This window comes from Ursus americanus, chromosome 8 (assembly GCF_024610735.1).
Source record: "Ursus americanus isolate L20-20 chromosome 8, mUrsAme1.1.p, whole genome shotgun sequence".
In the NCBI taxonomy this organism is placed as follows: domain Eukaryota; kingdom Metazoa; phylum Chordata; class Mammalia; order Carnivora; family Ursidae; genus Ursus; species Ursus americanus.
The window spans coordinates 20,243,858-20,267,757 of record NC_142134.1 but is presented as its reverse complement, the minus strand read 5'-3'; the positions used below and the strand labels follow the sequence as shown (position 1 = coordinate 20,267,757).

Below are 23,900 nucleotides of genomic sequence, written 5' to 3'. Positions count from 1 at the left end.
TACTTGAACTGTAGCTTACAATTGTGTTAATTCATGAAAATTATGTGGCAGATGCAGATGTTTACTTTCTTTATGCAATTTTTAATATAAGTCTAAAGCATGTGTCCTGACTTGGAGGGTCTGAGAATTACTTTGATTTGAAAATAGGCTATTCTCAAAGCATCTTTACACTCCAGCCATGCCAATTTGTTTAAATCTCCCGAAATGTGTGTGTGTACAAGTAAAAATGAAAATGATTAGAAGTAAGCAATAGCAATCAAGACAGTGTGGTATTGGCAAAAGAACAGAAAAAATAAATCAATGGAACAGAGCAGAGAGCCAGAAATAGATGCACATAAATATAGTCAACTAATCTCTGACGAAAGAGCAAAGGCTATACAAGGGAGCAAAGACAGTCTTTTCAACAAATAGTGCTACAACCAGTGGGCCTCCACATGCAGAAAAATGAATCTAGACAGGCCTTACACCTTGCACAAATATCAACTCAGGATGGATCACAGACCTTAATGTAATATGCAAAACTATAAATTTCCTAGAAGATAACACAAGAGGAAACATGGATGATCTTTGGTGTGGAGATGACTTTTTAGATATGACACTGAAGGAATGATCCATGAAAGAAATAATTGATAAGCTGGACTTCATTAAAATGAAAAACTTCTGTTCTGTGGAAGACAATGTTAAGAGAATGAGCACAGACTGGCAGAATATATTTACAAAAGACATATCTGATATAGGGTTGCTAGCCAAAATATACAAAGAACACTTAAAACTCAACAATAAGAAAACAAATGACCAGTTTAAAAAATGGGCCATACACCTTAACAGACACCTCACCAAAGAAGATATACAGATGGCAAGCAAGCATATGAAAATATGTTCCACATTATACGTCATCAGGGAAATCCAATTAAAACAATGAGATATCACTACACACCTATCAGAATGCCCCAAATCCAGAACACTGTTGAAACCAAATGCCAGTAAAGATGTGAAGCAAGAGGAACTCTCACTCATTGTTTGTGGGAAAAGAAAATGGTACATCTCCTTTGGAAGATAGTTTGGCAATTTCTTACAGAACATACTCTTACCATACAATCCAGCAATCACACTCTCTGGTACTTCCCCAAAGCACCTGAAAACTTATATCCACAGAAAATCCCGCACACAGATGTTTATAGCACCTTTATTCAAAATTGCCAAAATCTGGAAGCAAACAAGATGTCCTTCAAAAGGTGAATAGATGGGGCGCCTGGGTGGCACAGCGGTTGAGCGTCTGCCTTCGGCTCAGGGCGTGATCCCGGCGTTACGGGATCGAGCCCCACGTCAGGCTCCTCCACTATGAGCCTGCTTCTTCCTCTCCCACTCCCCCTGCTTGTGTTCCCTCTCTCGCTGGCTGTCTCTATCTCTGTCAAATAAATAAATAAAATCTTTAAAAAAAAAGGTGAATAGAAAAATAAACTGGTATATCACTGGAATATCATTCAGTGCTAAAAATAAACTATAAACCCATGAAAAAACATGGATGAAACTTAAATGCATATTACTAAGTGAAAGAAGCCAATCTGAAAATACCATGTACTGTATGATCCCAACTGTATGACATTCTGGAAAAGGCAAAATATGGAGATAGTAGAAAGATCAATGGTTACTAGGTATTAGGGGAGGAGGATGAATAGACACAGCACAGAAAATTTTTAGGGCAGTGAAACTACTCTGTGTGATTTTATGTGATGATGGATACATATTATCATGTTATTCTGTACTTGTCCAAACCCATGGAAGGTACAACACCAATAGTGAGCCCTAAGGTAAACCATGGACTTTGGGTGATTATCATGTGTCAATATAGGTTCATCAGTTCTACCAAATGTACCATTCTGGTGGTGGATGTGAATAATGGGGGAGGCTATGCACATGTGAGGGCAGAGATTTATGGTAAATCTCTGGAACTATAAATTTTACTGTGAACCTAAAACAGCTCTAGAAAAAAATAAAGTCTTATAGAATAAAATACAATCAATAAATAAAAATGACTGGAAGGCTATTAGTTTGACATTTAAATATTTAATAGTAATTATCTCTGAATAGTACTTCATGGGGGCAGGGGTTCTATCTGTTTTATTCACTGGTTTTTCCCTAGCACTCCCCATTCCACCCTGCACAAAATAGGTGACAATGAATATAGTTTTGAGTCCTTATTGCTAAGTTGCATTCTGTGGCCATTTCTGTATTTTCTCATTTTTTACAATGAAAATACCTTGATAATAATGAATGATAATGTTATTTTTATATTGCTTAATGTTCTATTTCTTTTAATTACATGAGCCACTTTGGCAACTAGTCTATTCAGAAATTAAAACGAAAAGAATGTAAGAGGAAGAGGACATTGCTCCTTGCCTGCTCGTACAACTGCTTTCTGCAAATGTTTCCCACTGGGAGCAGGGTGAATTTATGAAAACTGGGCTTGTTGAGACTATGCACAACTATTCCTGCCGAGCCTGAGTCAAGGTCAGTGACTGAGCTGGTATGATGGAATTTCCTTCATTATAAGATAAAAAGCCAGAATGCGTTGTCTTTAGAAAATAGTAAGCACTTGCTTTTCCTCTTTAATGGGGCCTCGGAGGTCAGGTCCAAATAGACATCTCTATTCAGAAAGATGGATTCTGTTGTGGCAATTTCACACTAACAGGAGGTAAAAACAAATTCCCTCTGCATGAGGAGAAAGGGAACGAGTACCAAAAGTGGTGGTTCAGATACAGATTTTCACGACAGGTCAGAGTCTTGACTGAATCACTTGAGCGGGTCAGTCACTACTTCTTGATGTCCTTGTGTGATTTTTTTTCCCTTTAATTTACTGAAAGACAATTTGCTGCAAGTTTTGCTCATACATATGGAATAACACTCATGTGATTATCCTTATTCACTTTTAGCCCTGTATTTCAAACCTTGTTAAACTAAACAACTTAACCGCAAAAGTCAATTCTGTGTTCTCCAAGAGCTTTTCATGTTAAATGGAAGGGATATTTCCACAGCATTGGTCACGGGCTATGATAGAGTTGAGTGTGCTTACTACACCTGGTTCTTTGTTCCTTCCTGGATACATGGGAAGCCTTCCTAGTCTCCATGAGGTCACGTTGGAAAAAGAGGTGGTCTTACTGGAGAAAGGAGAAAGCTTTATGCAAACATGAAGAGATTATAAATTATCCTTGTTCTCTCTTGTAGCAGCAAACTCTGAAATACCATGCTGAGGCAATGGCATCAAAGGATGATGGAGACTTTGTCAGTATGGGTTCCTGAGTGACTATATGGAGCAGAACATCCTGCTACCCAGCATTGCGTACATTGTGTGGAGTGAGACCACTGAAATTGAGTGGTCAATTTGTTACCACAGTCTAACGTAGCCAATACTGACGAATACATTGGTTAACATAACATGTTCAAGACATATTTATGCCAAATAAGAGAGGGAAATACTCAGATGCAGAAATGCATACATGCCTCATCAGTGTTTCCAGGGAACACCCAGGTAGTTTCTGACTTACGAATATGATCTCTCTTCAAGTAACCTCGATCAATGATGAAATTCATTAATTTATTCAACAAGTTATTTTTGAGCAAGGCACTTTCTAGATGCTACAAATATAACATCGAACAAAACAAAGAACATCCTTGCTCTCATATAGCTTAGATTCCATGGATTTTAGATTCCAGGGATGAAATAAAGGGGTGAAATAAAGGGGTGAAACAGGTAGTATTTCAGAAAGCTAATAAAGGGTGAAACAGGTAGTATTTCAGAAAGCACTTTCTAGATGCTACAAATATAACATCGAACAAAACAAAGAACATCCTTGCTCTCATATAGCTTAGAATCCATGGATTTTAGATTCCAGGGATGAAATAAAGGGGTGAAATAAAGGGGTGAAACAGGTAGTATTTCAGAAAGCTAATAAAGGGGTGAAACAGGTAGTATTTCAGAAAGCTAAAAATGCTACGAACAAAAATAAATCAGGCAAGGAGGATAGGAAGCATCAAGGGTGGGGAAGGTTGCCATACTCCCAGTATTTATGACTCCAAGTAAGTCTTCAGTGAATGAGGGCCAGAGCATTGGAGCATACTAACTATAATTACATGAACTCTCAGCATCCCTTCACTTCTTGTCTTAGAGCAGTTTAACACCACTCTATATGTGGATGGCCTTGAGGAGTTGCCCTATTCCTCCACTGCCTAATAAAGTAGGAGTGGCAGATACTAACTTCTGAAAAAAAAACAAAAACAGATCAGCCTCCATTAGACATGTTCCTTCAACTCCTACTCTGATTGCTCACTACCTTTTATTCCCAACTAGGTTTTGCTGTTGCTTTTAGTTTTCCCTCACAAACCTACTCTTGACTCTGGGTACTTAGTGATGATATTTAAGCTCCTCAGTTAACTCTCAGTCCCTCCACGAGGGCACACCTCATTCCCCGAATTAGAGATGTCAACTAATGTCTGCTCACCTATACCATCTTTTGAAGAAACCACCGCCCTTCAGGCCCTGGTATCTAAACAGCTACATTTTATACAGCACGATCCCTCTTCTTTATTTCCTTCCTCCTACTCCCATCCAAGCTTCAGATAATTAAGTTAATGGTGAGCACCTGAGCTAAGCTAATCCTTTTGCTTGCTGGTATTAAGAAGCGATGAGCTGGGACAACTAAGATCTCTGGCTCCTAAATCTGAAATAAGTCATGCAGTCAGAGTGTACCAGTTGGTGGTATGAATTGAAGCTGAAAAAATGCCATGAAGCAGAGTTGGGTTCATAGCAAGCCAAAAGCACGTGCAGTCCAAAATTATGAGGCACTTTAAACTATGAATAAGCAGAAAAAAACCTCACAGCAAAGAAAACAAAACAAAGCTACCAGTTGGATATGGGCCCAGAGAGAGAAGGAGAAAGAGAAAGAAGGTGAGTGAGTGTACTTTATCATTCCCTAGAGTTGTATCATGAAAGCTTTCCAGTTTTAGTTCTAATTAGAGTACTAAATCAATATACATCATTGCAACGAACATTATGTTATCCAAACCACCTTGAAAATGTCAATCAGAAAAGCCTAGTCAATGAGCCAAACCCTAGAGGTCCTGTCAGCTTTCATGCTTCGCCCCACCACATTTGGCAACTTGACAATTGTTGAAGGAGGTCATCAAGAGGATGGGACCACTGGCTGACCAAAGAGCTGGATCTGGACAATTGGGAGGCTTCTCACCCTCTCCCTTGTCCTCAGAATGTTCTGCCCACTATTCCTATAGCTGGAAACAGTTCAAGGACACAACCTTGAGAGACCAAGGTGTTGTTGAGACCATTTGAGCTGTGGATTGTGGACTGTGACTGAACCTGATTAAAGCCTTTATATAAACTTTGAAGATTCTGACAGGCAGGTGCAGAGATCATTCATTTTGCAGTTGCCTGAGACAAACCTCTTACGTAAATGCCTTTGTTTATGAAAACTGCCACCCACCCATCTGGAGTGGTCTGCCTCTTTCTTTGGTCTCTTCCCACCCTCCACGTATGGAGGCCAATTTCAAATTTCACCCAGGGAACTCCCGAAGTTGCGAACCAACAGTCATGCCAGAGGAGACTGTTTCATGGCAGCTGTGCTAGACGCTAGGGACACAGCAAGACCTCTACTAATTCCTACCTCCAGAAGGCCAGGAGACAGGCCTGTAAACCATGATTTTCAATGAAATGAGAGAAATGGTGATAAAGATTTTCAAAATGCAAAGCAAGTATTGAGGATGTAAACTAAATCAGCAGCCACAGACAGGGATCAGCCCACTGTCTCTAAGTTCCTTACCCTCAATGTTTTGAGTTTGTCCTTCCAGCCTCAGTTTCCCTGTTTTGGGCCTAGGGGTCCCACAGGAGTTAGTACTCTGCCATGAGCCCAGACTACTCAGTTGGTGCTTGATGATGCCCTGTCTTGCTCCCTAGTGTCCCTGCCCAGGAATTGGACCATGACATCTATTTTTTCCCTCTCCCTGTTCAGGTTCCAATGGCTAGAGTTCTTCCCTGAAAAGTCTAACTGCATACATCAGGCCAGGCAAATATTAACTGTGTATCAAAGGACTTCCTACCTCAGAGACTTGTATTTTCTGTTCCATCTCCCTAAAACACTCTTTTCTTTCTTTTTCTTTTTTCCCCATTCATCCATTCAGCAAATCATGGAGTCAAAAGAAACAGAAGGGAAAAACCTTGAGGCTCTTCCTCACATTTCACTATTGTTCGCTCCCTTACTTCCTTCAGGTCTTTGCTTAAATGTCACCTATGACAGAAGTGTTACAGGTTAATGGTATATAAAATGGTAACTTGTCCACCAGTCTCTCTTTTTGCTTCATTCTTTTTCGTAGCACTATCACCATTTGACAGATTTTATAATTATTTTTGTGTTTTTCCTGTTTCCCCCACTGGTAGGTATGCTCTATAAGAGAGAGACATTGCCAGATTCACTACTATATTTCCAATATCTGAGACATCATTGGCAATAAGTATTTGTTGCTCAAATGAATGAATCCAGGGAGTCTCCTAGAGGATAAAGCCTGTGATGGATCATAAAGGGTTTTCATGTAAATACAGATGGGAAAGGCATTCTAAGCACTGGGAACAGCATTAGGTAAAGATTAAAAGTAAGAAACAAAATGGTGTACAAAGTCACAAAAGTACGAACAAATTAGTGCAGATAATATATAACGTAACTGGAGTAAGGCGCAGAGCGTAGACTAACCAGAGGCAAGTCTGGATAGACAGGCCAGATTATATAGAGCCTTATATACCATACTAAGAAGCATGAGCTTTACTCAGTAGGTAAAATGAGTGCCCACTGAAAAGTTTTAAGCATATATTTGGACTCCATGGTAGGCAGAATTCTAAGGCTGTCCCTCAAATTTCTAGCCCACTGTGTACACATATCTTCTCTCGGTTATTGAATTAAACACCAATTTAGGTGCCACTGTGAAGGGATTTTGCAAATGTGATTAAAGTCCCAAGTCAGTTGACTTTAAAATAGGGAGATTGGGGCGCCTGGGTAGCGCAGTCGTTAAAGCGTCTGCCTTCGGCTCAGGGCGTGATCCCGGCGTACCTGGATCGAGTCCCACATCGGGCTCCTCTGCTGGGAGCCTGCTTCTTCCTCTCCCACTCCCCCTGCTGTGTTCCCTCTCTCGCTGGCTGTCTCTCTGTCACATAAATAAATAAATAAAATCTTTAAAAAAAATAAAATAAAATAAAATAGGGAGATTATCCTAGGTGAACCCGATGTAATCAGATGGGCCCTTCAAAGGATCTGACTTCTTCCTGACAAAAGAGACTGAAAGCATGAGATAAATATGATGTGAGGGAGATTCCCCATTGCGGGAGGGGGCCCTGTGACAAGAAATGGGAATGGTCTGTAGTTGCTGAGAGTGGTCCCTGGCTGATAGCCAGCAGGGAAATAAGGAAACAAGAATTTCCTTTTCAACGGAAAGGAACTGAACTCTATCTGTGACCTGAATGAGCTTGGAAGACGATCTTTAGTTCCAGACGAGAGCACAGCCAACCAACACCTTGATTTTAGCCTGGTGAGACCCTGAGCAGGGAATTCAGCTACTCCACACTCCAGAAATGTGAGCTAAGAAATGGGTGTGGTTTTATGCTGCCATGTTCACAGTGATTTGCTCTGCAGCAATGGAAAATAAATATAGTTTTCAGCTGGACTATGTGGAAAACTGCTTACAGAGGGTTAAAGCTAGAGACAGGGACACAGTGAGGGGCTTGACACAGTCTTCCAGATGAAGGATGAATGCCTGGAATTGCAATGAGGTTTGAGCTGAGCTGAGATCACCGCTGCCTTTGACCTCTGTGCTTTTAAGCACCCAGCAACTTGGGAGGGAGCTCCTTTCCCTGGATGGGCTGGCTCCCCTAGCTCCAGTGGGTCCAGTCCTAGTTTCCTCATCTTCCTGCCAACATAGGGTACTGGGTCCCAAAAAGTTTCTTGTTCAAGTCCCCTGAATTATGAAAACCAGTAATGCTTTTTACCAGTAGCTTCCTTCTGGAGGCAGGGACATATAGTAGTAGTTCTTAACCCTGACAGCCTATGAAAATGATCTAAGGAGCTTTGTAAACTATGATATCCAATGTAGCCCCTCACAGATTCTCATTTTACTAGTTGCAGATATTGTTTTTGCTTCTTTTCTCAACTTCCCTGTGATTCTAATGCACAGCCAAAGTTGAAAACAGCGGAAATAAAATACAATTTGATTTGTAGGGCTGGCATAGGGCTTGAAGGTGTAGGGCTTATGATATAGTAGCAAAATATCGTTCTCTCATCCATTGTTATAATAGCATTATGAAATATTCTCCTTCCTCCTCTTCTCTCCTCTTTCCAACTCTACCAATAAGGAAACAATCATCATCATCATCTTCTTCTTCTCATCATTAGTATTATCATGATGATAATGTAAAATTTTATTTGTCAAATTGACACTTTATTATATAAATGATTTCAGGTAGTTGATGAGGATACAGACTCAAAAAAATTAAACAAATTGCCTCGAAATCACAAAGTTATTGTGGGCTAAGCACAGTCTCAAACCCATCTCCATGTCCCAAATACTGTGTTCTCCACACCCACACTGTTCCATAGGAATCATAAAGAACATATTACCACCCCCTATATCAGCCATCACCTAGTGCTCACTGCCTGCACTGTCAAGTATGCTTCTGATTTCATTTGATCTTTACAATGGTGTCATGTGGTGGGAACAAATGCCTCCACAGTGATAAAACTGAGGTTCAGAGTGGTTAAAGAACGAGGCCAGATTCAGACAACTACTATGTGATTAATTATGTACCAACCTTCTGATTCCAAGTCCCATATTCCTGACGTAACTCACTTGAACCTTAGACTCTGAAAAAAGGCAGAATATCCTTGGAAAGGATGGAAGACTCGAGTCCAAGTAAAACAATACAAACAATCCCCACTATTTTTTCACATTTCTCCTCCACGACTTGGAGTACTCACATCAATTCTCCAGACGATTCCAAGCTCCCATTTGCCACCTGAACAAGTAGTACAGATTACTTTATAAGAAATCTTGCTAATGGCAACAGTGCAGTCCCTACAAAAGCAGTGATCCTGATAAGAGACTGTATGACAAAAGCCATACAAACGTACAGGCACCCACTTACATGTCTGTGAATGTAAGTGGGAAACACAAGATGTCCAAACCCCACAAAGTTCATCGTGATTATTGTGATTTTCTTTTTTCTTTTCCTTTCCTTTTTAAATTTTTGCCTATTTCTCTATCTAAATTTCATAAATGAACATGAACATGTAATATTTTGTAACTAGGAAAAAGTTAACGAATGTGGAGAAAGAAAATGATAGTCTTCAAAATTCCTTCTTTTTTTCTGCCTTATCTATCCCACTGTCATGTATTAGTTCCCAGCCCCTCCCCTCCAAAGTTTATTTGGTATTAGGCCCAAATAAACTGTCCCCTTGCGATTGCTCTGTTCTTTCCTTTATGATCGCACCTACATGCATTTACTCTACATCTACACACCATAAATTGTCCACAGCAATGGAAGGGCAAGTCATATTTTCTCTTTGCTCAAGAAACTTGCATCTAGAGTGGAAAACTAATTAATGGGTTATTATTATACAACTTAAGTATTACAATATAATAAAGAAGCAACTTCTTCCTTCTCCAATTTTCATCCTGAGAAAAATGTCTTCATGGCTCCCCTTATCTTGAAAGATTCTACACATGTCAGCTGCTACATTATGGGAAAGTTGTAAAAATCTATCTAGAAACAGCATGTAATATTGATGGGAAGAAAAAGAGAAAATGTCAGTAGTGGAAGACTGGACTTAAATTTGTTGACTATAAGTAGGGTGACCTTAACATTTATTGTTCCAACTTTTGAGATATTTCTGAGAATGGAGAGGGGTGGCATTAATAGTTATCTTGGGACAACAGGCATAAAACCAAAACCGTCCAAGAAAATTGGGACATATGTTCACCCTCAATGAGGAAGGGAGTCAAGACTTTTTTCCTATTGAGATGACTTCAGAAAATCGAGGGTATTTACTCAGACCTTTCACATCTGATTTTTTGACAATGCTGGAATAATTTCCATTCATGTGGTTTGCATCATTCCACACGTGAACCACTAATAGAATGAGCTTGCCATGTTTATACCAGGATATTTCCACTTGCTCTGCCTTCCTGGAGAGGCCCCCAGTTTCTAACCCGCACCCTAGGACATTCCTGCCCAGGAATTTGCTCTGCTGGGTCCTTTGTCTCTGCCACCATGTTTCTCACAACGGCAGCTGGGCCTGCCTCAGCCTCCTCGGTGTGATTGGCAGAGGCAGGCCCAGCCACAGCTGCAGAGACAAAGGTAAAGGCCCCCTGGAGCTGGCTGGTGGGCAAAGAGCAGGGGCTCAGAATTTGCTGCTAGCACGGATTCCTCCGGGTTGCTGTGGAATACGATTTAGGGGCGTAATGAGGAAGCCCTGTCGTGTTCACCACATGCAGGCTTCATCAGTGCAAAATTTCATTCGGCAGATGAACAGAGACAGATGCACATTTCCTTCACCAATGAAATATTAAACATGACAGGTGTGTTACCCATCAGGAAGACTGCATACAAAATGCATGTGTAACCCACTAGGTCTTCCCCACTCTGCTTCTCCCACTTGGCTGGGTTCTGGGAGGTAATATTCCTCCCACAACTCTGTTCAGGTACTCAATTCCAAAAGTTATGGCCAATGGTATCCTTGGGAAGATAATTTAAAGGCTTTTGGCTTTAAATTAAGAATCCATTAAGATAATAAAATGTTTTCTTCGAGTTTATTGTTATTCTGCCTAAGGGATCTGTGGGGGAACACAAGATAAAAACTATGGAGAGAAAGATTCCCGTCACTATGGAAACAGATTCATTTATTTTTATGGGCTGATTTCTAATTCCTCTCCCTAGGCAAAGCTCCCACTAACTTCTGATTCTAGGTGATTATACTCATTCAGAGGACATTTTTCTGCTTGGGGTAGTATTTCCTATTTATTTGGGGAGGGGGGTTGCAGGGAAGGAGGGAGCAATATAGAGATATAAGAGTATCTTTCCGAAGAGTTGACTCCAATCAGAATAGTCAAGTGATTGAAGTGAGGTGGCCATATTCAGAATTCGCATCCAATAGAAGAAAATACAGCCCCCAATAGGTACTAGCTTGATATCAACCCTTAAAATATGCAGAACACACAGACAGCAGGGCTCAAGAAACATAACTCCTGCATGAGATTCTATCTATTGGCTATGTTCAGCCTAGAACCTATTAATATATGTAGATATCATCACAAAGGGTGGCATTCTTTAGGAACCCCGATTTCTTTCATGTCAATTATTTTTAACTACTTGGGTCTCACTATTTGCAGAGTTTACATTCTTTAATGGAATGTCAAATTCTGTCTCCTATGAGCAGTACATTTGTGAATAAGTCAGCGTTGCCACTTCCCCTATCGGTAAAATGGCAATAGTGATATATGGCAACTTCCAGGAACAAAGGAGCATTGTGATTAATATCTGCTATTATGCTGAACTCTTGGCCTGAAAAGTGTTGGGGATATAAATAGCATGCCGATGATTTAACTCGATCTGCTTTCAGAGAGTCTGTGTTCTTGTTTATTTGCATCAAAATGGCATCATGCCTGGTCATTCAACGTGCTGTGCAATCCCACAAATTGTGAGGATGATCAACTGCAGGTCTTTGCATCAGAATTTGTTCAAGGCTATGGAATGCAAACTGGAACAGTACATGCAGAACTAGCAGAAAGATTGGTAGAGGAATTCACTCATCAGGTCTGACTGAACATCTACCACTCCCCTTTCAGGCGACTCAGACATTAACCGTCAGTCCTGGAAAGCCACTGGAGCAAAGGCAGAGAAATAATGATTCAGCAAGTTGGAGTTCAGGTAAAGTTCAATGCCATGAGTGTGCGTGTTTGGATGTGGGTGTAAGAAGGTCATGGGTATGCTGAAAGTTTCCCTTGGGTGCAACAAAATGTTCCCTACCTAATCTTTAGTATAGAGATTAGGCTTTAAGAGTTGGCTCTTAAATGTCTGAATGTCGTGGTTTCATATTGCCAGACATTTGATATCACGAGACACCTAGATGTTTGACCAAATTCTTCATCGCTGTGTTTGACACATGTGCTACATTTGCTGTTTTCCGTGCAAATATGCACAAGGCTCTGCAGGGGGTTGTTTATCCCCTGTTTACCTGCTTCGTGTTCAGAGGACTCTAAATGATACTGAAAGCAGGATACAGAGGTAAGTAAAAATATGTATAAGAGAAGACTAAATAATAAATAAGTAAACCAGGGATGGAAAAGTACATGATGTAATGCTTCATACTCCAAGGGCATTTTTCCAAAGCAGGGTGGGGGAAGGCAATGTGCGTTTGAGGGTTTTGGTAAAAGCATCAGCATCCCTCTGAATTAGAAATAAAAGCATATATATATATATATATATATATATATATATATATATATATATATGAAATATATATAAACTATGGAGCAATGATACACCGAAGTGTTCATTTTAAGTCAATAATCTTATATTGAGAAATACATGCAATACATGCAAGGTATTATGAAGAAAGTCCTTGATGACAATGACTTTATAGTCTAGTGGAGGACACAAACATCAAAACAATAAATCCTTCGAAAGAGGAAGGGAGAAGGAGGTGCCTAAAATGATGCTAAGATTCTTATTTGAATAACTAGCAAGAAATATGGGAGGATGAACAATTAAAATCTTTTTTTCCAATATTACAAACGAAACATGTACTTACTCCTCCTGGCCACTTCCCCAACCAGGAATACAATACTAATAGTCTGCTGAATATCCTTCCACTTCTTTCCTCATGTCCATTCAAACACACAAACCCATAGACACGTATAGGGGTTTTTAAAAATTTTTATTTTGTTCATACAATAATCAAATAATATTATATATATATATTACTTTGCAAGTTGCTTTTTCACTTCAGAATACATGGACTACGTTTCACATCAAATAGCTGCATAACAGCTATAATTCACTGTCATCTATTCTCCCCTAATGGACATGCAGGTGATTGCCAAGTTCCAACCACTACAAACAATAAACATCCTTACACATGGACTCTTACATAGAGATGTACTATGATTTCAATAAGGTGGAACCCAAAGTGGGGTTGCTGGGTTAAAGGGTATATGTATTTTCCATTGTAACTGAGTCTTCCGATTTTCTTTCAAAGACTGTGAAGCAATTTTTGCTGTAGCAACAATAGATGGACATTTTTAGTGATGATGAGCAATTGTGAGAATTGGGGGCCTGGGAGGTGCTGGGAAAGGAAGAGAAGCATAGTTTTATTTGATTTTTGACATGCCTGCTGTACTCTATGTTGATACCCAGCAGGCAGTGAGACGCTTAGCGCTGGCGCTAAAAGAGCCAAGTGTGAGTGAGGACACAGGAGTGGATGGAACCAGTCTGGGGAAGAGAGTCCAGCAGAGAAGAGGGTGACTGTAGATTCTAACACAGTGCCCCCATCACAGAACTGAGTGGAAAACCTAGGAATTAGCAAAGGAGGCTTAGGATGTGCCAACAGGGAGGACAGAAGCATAAAGTGTGCAGATTAAGGAAACAGGAGAGAGACAGTTGACGGTTTCAAGAAACAGGGTGGGGGCTCTGGTGCCCAAAGCCAGATGAGATTATCAACTATAGTGACCTGGATATTCTCTTTTTACACCTTATAGCTGGGGCACAGACATGGGAGTTCCACTTCCCGATTTTTATTTTTTTAATTTTATCTGTGTCAGTTCTCAGGAAGAGAGTGATACCAATCCATTAAATATACTTTCCTCCAAAAACCATTGCAGGCTTCCCAGCTATTGGTGTTATTCTTCTCAGCCTACAGGACGTCCTTCAGCAAAGCTGACGATGGGTTGGAAAAATGGACATGTTTGAGTTTCATCTCATTTCCCCTCCCTGTGCCCTTTTTGTGAAAGAAGTGCTGGCAATCACAGAATAAAAGGCCCTAAATCATTCACTGAGCAGAAAAACTGCCTCTAAATTATCAGGAGCTGATTACATCGTGCTGACAGACACAGGCTACAATGCCGAAATCTCACTGTCATCAGCTTCTCTCTCCGGACAATGGAAATAGAGTCCTCACCTGCCTATCATCAAAAGTCCTCCCGATGACAACCTCTGAAGATGTCTCTGCAGCACACTGTGTAATTATCTATGGCATACACCACATGACATTGTCCTACGTTTGCGGAGGGGGATTCAGGACAGGAAGTGGCCCTGTCGTAAATGGGCACACATATCCACACTTAAACTATTTAACCTCCTGGGAATACTTACAACTCTCCCCTCCTCCACCCACTCACTTCCTTTGTTTAGTGATGACCCACCCTGTTAATGGAACCACATATGTGGGGGACACTTCAGAAGAGAACAGCCATTTCATAATATCACTAGGCCATATCCGCGCTGGCCTGACAGGAATATGTGCGGAGGAAAGCGAGCTTTTCAACTCTGACCTCATGGAGTCAGGAGACACAGGGGTATCAAATGCTGCTCCTCACACAGGTTTTTAGGAGGACGGTGTTTGCACAACAGTGATAAAGGCTACCCTGGGAATTGCAAATTCGATTTGACTTACAGCAGTCACGCTTGCCCCTGGAGACTGGGAGGATTTGAGCTGCAGAAAAAAACAAAACAAAACAAAACCACCCAGCTCTTTGCACTGCCTGGAAACGAGTGTGGATTGACAAAATGAAATGGCACAGTAGACTGGCGGATAGACGATAATTGCAGTCGGGCAACCAGGTTGGTCTAGCCCAGAGGAGGAAATTATCATTTTGATTATTTTCGGGAGGATCTATTTATGAGTACAGGTCTCCTGGTTGCGTCAGATGGAATATTTTTCTGGGTTTAAGAAACAAAATTTGGTTCATTAGGAACTTTACATCAAAAACCAGGGACGTACTGTATGGTGACTAACATAATATAATAAAAAAACATTAAAAAATAAATAAAAGGTGCAATATTTCTGAAAAATAGATCAAACTCTTGAACTCAGCATACTAGATATGTTTGTAAATAAATTTATGGCATGAATCTTTCATGCCTTTTCTCTGAAAGAAAAATAAATTAAGCACATCGGAAACTAAAAAAAAAAAAAAGAAAAAAAAAAGAAACAGAATTTGGATAAGAATAAACAAAGGTAAATTCTTTGACCTAGGGCATTTTCAATCATCTCTGCTTGATGACGAGCAGTCCTAATGGAAAAGAAAGGCTTCCCGTCATATCACAGATCCCTTACACATACAACTTGTCATAGGTCTTATCCCACCTTTTGGCAAAGAATGGCCAAGTGTTCTCCTCAGCACACACCCACCCCTGTCATGCCTGAGTCTTCTTTTCCTCGTGCTTTCTTGGGCCACGTGGCTCATCCCAGGTGAGAGAACACTGTCTCTGTAAGAATGAGGAAGTGACAGGACTGTGGGGAGGAACAGCAGCAATGTTTTTGCATGAGGCAACCAGCAGCTCATCAGACCGTGGACTCAGACAAACCCGAGTTCAAATTCCATCTCTGTCACTTAAAAGGTGCATGAGCTTGGGCAAGTTACATAACGTTTGTTTCCTATGTGTAAAGTAGGGAAAATAATAGCCAAGCCTTAGAAGTGTGGTAAACATTAGAAAAATAAACAGACAAATAAATGAACCCACACATCCACATAATTAATGCCACTGGCACATAGTAGGCACCATCGCAATGTCATAATTATGTTGAGAATCTATATAATCTTATAAAAAAATGCCTGAGTTGTTGACTATGTAACGAGCCAGTTTTCTTTAATGTTAAGTGCCAAAAGCATTACTAAAGAAATGCTCCTTCTCCAATGTTTTTCTCATGAAATTCACTACTTTTTTCCTGTTGAGTCACTTGGAGGGTTTGGGGTTGGGGACCCCATTAGGCCCAGGTTGGGTTCTAGTGTAATTGCACTGAGGTTAGAGCAAATTAGCAGATCAGGAAGCCCTTTCTAATTCCTTATGTGGCCCAAGGAATCTACATTATGATAGTTCGTCCCACTTGCGCTATAGATCTGGCTAGAGTACAACGAATGCCCTGCCAGCTCTCTCATGAAAATCCCTGCCACCATACTCAGTGCCGGTCTCCCTACCCAAGCTCTGTTCATGCCCCCCACTTAGAGTTGGCCTTACAAAGGGTCCCAGTCAGGAAGTCTGGTTGTGACCAGAAGGCTGCACCTAGGGAGAGGTACTACCTGAGCCACTCCTGGAATGGCAAGAACCAGAAGGGTGAGCCCAGGCCACCCTCTCCACATCCACAAACATCTGTGCAGCACCTGATCTGTGCCAGGCCCTCACCTAGGCATCAGGAAGAGAGTGATAAACAAGGCACAATCCCTTGGTGTCTAATAAGGGATATAGACACATGAACTGTACTTATGCCATTATTGCCCATGATTGGGGAAATTGAGGGTACACAGAAATGAGGTCCCTGCCTCCAAAGTGGAGAAGTCACCAAAAATTTCCCCAAGGAAATGAAATTGACATCTAGGTAGAAATTGTCCAGGCGACAGAGGCTAGGATGAGGATGAAGAAAGGAGGAGATTCTAGCAGGAGTTCTCACATATATGGTTAACAAGCTGGCATGGGAGCCAATGCAGAGTCCATTAGCCAGGAGACAAAGGCTGGGAGGCAACATAGCACCGTGGGTCCAAGGAAAGGGGTTTGTATGTGGACAGACCTGGTATCCAATTCCAGCTCCACAAGTTCTCTGTTCTCTCTGCACAACTTGAAGGAAGTTATTTAACTCCTCAAAATATCAGTTTCATTTTTATGAAAGATATTATAATGTCTGCCTCTGGGGATTATTATGGTGATAAAATAAAATAATATATAAAGTCACCTGACACCTTCCCTGCTATGAAGTAAGCACTCAGTCTGTTAGTCATTATTAGTATTAATAAGAATACCAAGATGAACGTTTAGCTTCACATGGCAGGAATGAGGCTGTGGGGGGAAAGATGGTACCTGGGGATAGTTCAGCAGAAGAAGTAAGGAAAATGAGCACCACAGACCTAGGTGATGCTGTAACTGCCTCAGCCCACCCTGTGACTGCTCTTTCTGGATATCGGGCCGAGGATGCGTAGACAAATATATGGCAGTCCACTCAAAAGCTTAGGGACAAGACTAGGGAGCAGGTGAATGGATGATTTTCTCAGTGCAGGGGGCTCGGTGCACAATTCTAGGTGGGAAAGTTCTTTGTTGTGCAGGACTGTCCCTTGCACTGCAAGACACGTGGCATCTCTCGCTCCGTCCACTGTATCCAGTAGTCCCTCAGTCTCTGCGACAACCACGCTTTTCTAAACACCCTCCAAGTTACACTGTTCACCACAGAGAACCAGCTTTTTAACCATGGGTATTTTGAATTTGAAATCATCTCTTAGTCAAGAAAGATTAGAAACTCTTAGCCTAGAAAAGGTTTAGATAGGGATTTAGAACTTCAAAGTAACAGGCTCTAGTGAAGGTTAAGTACTTCAGAATACATCCATGGTACAAGCAACACTGGTAAATACACAGTTCTTCAGAGGGAAGTTCAATTTAAAAAGTGACATTCATATAACTTGTGCCTTTCTATCCTATATTCACCCACAAAGGAGAATATCTCAGTAGGGATAGTAAGTTCCCATTTCTGATGTGGAATAGACTCATTCTATATCTCTGGCAAGCACCCATAGAGGACAAAGCAGAAATTGGCACAAATTATATGAATGGCACAATGACAGTTATCCTTCAGAAATTTGTCAACAAATTAACTTCTTGGGCTATTTTAAAGAATTATCCAGGCATTTGTTTTAGAGAAAACAAAATCTAGCATTAATTCCTTAGATCACATCACAAAGATGACTCAAGCCTGATCAGATTTTGTTGGTCTTTTCAGTGCTATTACTGGACGCACTGAAACTCCATTTCCCCACGTGTCCACCTTGCTTGTCTCTACAAAGATAGCATAAACTACCATAGCATATGTCATTAGGAGATAATCACTGAGAGTACAGGCCAAAGTACGGATCAATAGATACCATATTCCATTCCACAATCACTTTCTACTGTCCTTTTTGGGCTCAAATCACCCTCTGCTCTGTTAGTCTGGTGTCCCAAGATCACAACTGGGGCAGCTTGAAGACTTAGAAATCAATTGCGCCCTTGGGAATATGGATTAACTCTGCTCCAAGGCCTGATGCCCACTGTCTGCCTCTCACACACTCTGCAGGCAGAATGTCCCATAAAAGGCAGCCCCATATGTTGCTTTACCGTTCAACAGAAAGTAGCACTGCCTGTCCAGCTTGCTGGCTCTTTTTTAGCTCTGCTCCTCATCTTTGGCTGAACAAACGCGGACTAGACCCAGAGGGAGGACAATCAATCCTTCTGTTCCTAAACTACTAGTCACATGAGATTTACTATTAAACAAAGTTGTGTTGTTTTACCTTCAGGGCAGAGAAACAATGCACATTTTCAAAAGGATTTTTGAGATATTTGGGGTAGATAAACAAGACTGCTAGAGTTGTACTGAAAATCCACAGCTATGAACATAAAGAAAGAATTAAGCATGGTTATCCAACCACAAAACCTACTGTTGGTCCAGTTGAGTTATGCATTAAGGGAAAGTATGCCGGGAGGGAGAGATGTTTGGGAGAATGTGTGACAGTGAACAGTGTGTGTACCACAGCTGGAGCCTCAAGCCAAGTCTGCATGGTTTGTTTCCTTGCTTTCTTTTCTTCCTTCCTTTCTTTCTTTTCTTCCTTGTTTTGTTTCTTCCTCCTTTCCTTTCTTTCTTTTGGAAAAGTGAAAAAAAATGATAATTTTCTCACCACCAATTTTTTTAATGTGAAATATAGAATAAAATCTAAATCAAATCACTTTTTTTTAAAAGGCAATGGTAGAGGGACACCCGGGCGGTGCAGTTGGTTAAGGTTGGGCTCCTGGTTTTGGCTCAGATTGTGATCTCAGGGTTGTAAGATTGAGCCCCACATTGGGCCCTGTGCTCAGCAGTGTCTGCTCTTTTTTTTTTAAGATTTTTTTTTTTTTTGACAGAGAGAGACAGTGAGAGAGGGAACACAAGAAAGGGGGAGTGTGAGAGGGAGAAGCAGGCTTCCCACCAAGCAGGGAGCCCAATGTGGGGCTCAATCCCAGAACCCCAGGATCATGACCTGAGCCTCAACGGCTGAGCCACCCAGATGCCCCAGCACGGTGTCTGCTTAAGACTCTCTTTCCTTCTCTCTCTGCCCTATCCCCACTCTCTCTTTCTCTCAAATGAATAAATAAATCTTTAAAACAATTTTTAAAAATAAAAGGCAATGATAGATAATTTAAAATGTTTCAATGACATGAAATAAATCTAACAAAGGATAATAGTAACAGTGTGTCCTGTAAGACTTCTTAAACTTAGATTATTTCTCATTGAAAAGATAAGGCAGCATAAGGCTAGACTTATACATTTTTGGTAAGGGTGCCAAAACAATTCAATGGAGAATGGTCTTTTCAACAAATGGTACATATACATTTGCGAAAGAATGAACTTAGACTCCTTCCTCACACCATAGACAAAAATTAATTCGAAATGGTTCACACACCTAAATGTAAGAACTATAAAACTCCTAGAAGTAAGCATAGGAGTTAATCTTCATGACCTTGAGATGAGCAAAATCTTCTCAAATACAACACCAAAAACACGAGGAACTAAAGAAAAAACAGGTACATTGGACTTCGTCAAAATTAAAAACTTTTGTGCTTCAAAGAACACCATCAAGAAAGTGAAAAGGTGACCCACAGAATGGAAGAAAATAATTGCTAATTACATATCTGATAAGAGATTTGCATCCAGAATCTATAAAGAACACTTATAACTCAATAATAAAAAGACAACCCAATTTAAAAATAGCACAGAATTTTTTTAAAATTCTCCGAAGATTTACACATAGCCAATAAGAATATGAAAAAATGTTCCACATATGAGTGAAACCATATGATAATTGTCTTTCTCTGCTTGACTTATGTCACTTAGCATAATCCCCTCCAATTCCATCCATGTCCATGTAAATGGTAGGTATTCATCTTTTCTGGTGGCCGAGTAATATTCCATTGTATATATGAACCACATCTTCATGGGTACTGGGTATTAAGGCAGGCATGTTTTGTGAAGAGCACTGGGTGTTATATGCAACTAATGAATCACTGAACACTACATCAAAAACTAATGATGTACTATATGTTGGCTAACTGAACATAAAAAAAAAGAATATGAAAAAATGCTCAACATAATTAGCTATTAGAAAAGTGCAAATTAAAACCATAATAAGATATTACCTCATACCCACTAAAATGGCTATAATAAAAAACACAAAAAGTAACAAACATTGGCAAGGAAGTGGAGATATCGGGTCCCTTATACATTGATGGTAAGAATGTAAAATCATACCGATGTTGTGGAAAACAAAATGTTAAACACAGAGTCACCATTTGAGTTAGCAACTCCATTCCTGGGTATATACTCAAGAGAAATGAAAACATATATACATACAAAAAAACATGTAAACAAATGTTCACAGCAGCATTACTCATAATAGCCAAAAAGTGAAAACAACCCAAATGTCCATCAGCTGAGAAATGGATAAATAAAATGTGGAATATTTGTTCAATGGAATATTACTAGACCATAAAAAGGAAGTACTGATTTTACAGATGGGAAAATTTGTTTGGAGAGATTTCATCCCTTATCCAAAGTCACATGATTGTCAAGGGGCTGAGCTAGGTTTAGATACTGGTCTGCCTCTAACGTGGATGCTCTTAACTAGTCAGTTTTTATAATTCCCTTCGGAAATAATACCATAGACTGCTTTTGCTGAATACTGGCTCTATGCTAGGTACTTTGTATACATTATCTCACTGTTCCTCACCACACCTCTGCTAGGTCAGGGTTATTATCTCTACAGCAGAGAGATCATCCAACAGAGCAGTTAAAGGCCTTGCCCAGGTCAGAATCCTAGAAATTGGGCAGAGGTGCAATTTGAACCCAGGTCCATCCACTCCCAGAATCAGCACTCTTTCTGCTAAATCTTGCTGTCCCTGTCATCAGGTTCTCAGGATGATTCTTTAACACATCTCTGGGGTCTGCCCTATTCCTTCCTTTCTCAAGGACACAAGGCTAGCCTGATGCTCTGACAATTCACACCAGGATTTCTCTATGAATTTCTGGTTGAGCTTCATTTCTGTAAACTCCACTCTCTCTCTAATCCATGTTTCAATCACCAGCTTCCTCTAGCAGATTACTTCTATTTCTCCATCACTTAAGAACATGCAACACCTTTGCAACCAAGTCCAAAGTCCTCAGCTTGGAATGCATCGGTCTCCATACTAAATGTGGCTGTATATTACAATCAATCAATTGGGAGCTTTTAAAAATCCTGTTGCTCTGGCCATGCTCCAGACTAATTTAGTTAGACTTTCTGGGTGTGGGACCCAGGTATCAATATTTTTTAAATCTCCCTAAGTGATTCCAATGTGCAGTCAATATTGAGAAGTACTTAAATGAACCAATTGGCTCCACAGTTTAAACCTCCCTCCCAATTGCTAGGTTCATTTCTTTATTGTCCTTCATATCTACCACTTCCACTCCCACAAGCCTACTCATTTGCTCAGGGAGAATGCCTTCCCTTCTCCTCTCTGGTAATTCAAGTCTCTCTCACCTGCCGGACCTTGGCCCAACCCCACCCACTCCAGGAAGACTTCTTTGAATATGCTGACCTCTACACAAACCTCTATCTAAGTATGCATTTATTGTCCAGGTAATTTAGTTAAGAACCTGATGATACAATACTTTTGCTTGCTTTCCAACTACTTTACAACTATTAGTCTCTGGTCGCTGTAATTGTGTAAAATATTAGTGCCAGTATCTTTTTCTGTATACTCTGTTAATCCACTGAGTTTCCTTAGTCTGATTTCATAGCCTAGCACCCTTTAAGACCTAACTTGTGCATTTGTTTCCTCTCCCTAAGATCTTGACTACCCACCCTTGTCCCAGTGCCCTGACTTTTCTGTAACTATTCTACATTTCTTCACCAGACCCTGCATTTTCACTCCTCCATGAAGTTGCCTCTGCCCAAAATACTCTCCAATCTGGCAAAATTCTACTTTATTCATTTTCAAGGCTTCCTTCTGTCTCAACTCATCCATGAGTCTTCTCTTGTCAGACAGAGCTAACGGTGCCTTCCCTCATGTTCCTACTGCACTTCATTTATATCAGTAATTTCAAACTTACCACAATGGGTCAGAGTTGGTAGACGTCTGCTGATTTTAAATAAGAAAGCACAGCAGATGCATGTGTGACAAAACAGAGGATCATTTAAACACAACGTCAAACTTCTGACACTGTATTTTCCTTATAAGCCTGATAACAAAGTGCTGTTGACTTGAAAGACCATTTTCATGGCTCATCACATCACTGGGGGGCTGACCTTTGGAAGGTTCTGGCCCAGGACACCTGTTATGTTGTGTGCATGTCACGTGTGTAGAAATGCACTGGCTTCCTTTCAATAAAAGCTGCAAAGAAAGGAATTGGTGGCGAGGCAAGATGTGCAAACGTGTCCTTCTCTTTGAAGTCCATCACTGATCAGAGATAAAAAGACCTTTGCACTGACAGAGGGGAGCAATCTTGAAAGCACGGTGCCTTAAGCAGGCCCACGTAGTAACAGTTCCTTTTTAAAAAATTCCAGATTCAAAATAACCTTGAAATAGTCCATTTAAAAAAGTCACCAAGTGAAGCTATGACAAATAAGAATTCCATACCCAGGAGGATCTTATCAATAAGTGACTCCAGATCCTCCTCTGAGAAATACACTCTTTATAGAGGCCTAGGGAGTTAATTGCACATTTCAAAATAAAATTGAAACATGGTTGCTGCTATAAAAGTCTGTGAGCTGAGTTTCTTAATCTTGAAATTGCAATTCTCCCATCTCCATACTAACACATTATAATAAGGATAATAGGTACTGAGAAGAAAGCATATAGCATGAGACTATAATTCTGTGGAGAATCTCCTCACCGGGAATTCAACATATATAAAATGGTGCCCAACCAATTTCCCTTTTGTAACTAAACACTCATATTCCAGTTTCTTATTCTAAAGTCCCCTCAAAAGATTTCAGATTGAACCTCAAGTTCCTCTCAAGTCCCCACTTTAACATGTGACAATGAAGAACTCACCTGCAGATTTTAGGAAAGGTTTCAGATCACATTCCTGTCTCAGCATGATGACACTTTCCCAGCTTCAGCCAAAGTTCGTTAAAACCCAGGTTTTGTCTAAACAAGAATTCACACTGTGTGATGTCATGACTTGTTTATAATATTTCTTCAGCTCTAATCAAGTTATTTCCAGGCTGACAAATCTTCAACAGTGAAGATGCAGGCATATGAATTGAGGCAGAATTCAATCAAAGTGGGCTAGGAAGATGAGGAAAGGTGCAGGAATAGGATTCACGGGAGAGGAGAACTTGGGATTTGTTTTAGAAAGTGAGTATCTTTGGCTATCTGGAGAGAAGAAAGTGGTTCTGGATCGGAGGGATGGAACAAGAGAACGCTCAGGGATAGGCAGAAAGAAATCTGTCACCGGCAATGTGACAGGTACAGTGGGTTACCTACTATTATATGCCAAATTTTGTCCCCTCCCCATTTATATGTTGAGGTCCTAGCCCCCCAGTACCTCAGAATGTGACTGTATTTGCAGACAGGGCCTTTAAAGAGCTGATTAAGTTCAATG

General features: G+C 40.5%; 1 protein-coding gene and 1 long non-coding RNA gene across 2 annotated transcripts in view; one reads left to right on the top strand and one right to left on the bottom strand.

Annotated features, from left to right (window-relative positions):
* LOC148109529 (uncharacterized) overlaps positions 1-15,575 on the top strand; it is a 105,160-nt gene extending 89,585 nt beyond the window's left edge. The window contains exons 2-3 of the long non-coding RNA XR_015725430.1: positions 11,893-11,974; positions 13,927-15,575. This is a non-coding gene — a long non-coding RNA (uncharacterized LOC148109529). The remainder of the gene's footprint in view (positions 1-11,892; positions 11,975-13,926) is intronic.
* The window catches only part of RASGEF1B (RasGEF domain family member 1B), a 528,807-nt gene that overhangs the window by 172,744 nt on the left and 332,163 nt on the right, over positions 1-23,900 (bottom strand). The gene's annotated exons all lie outside the window — the stretch shown is intronic.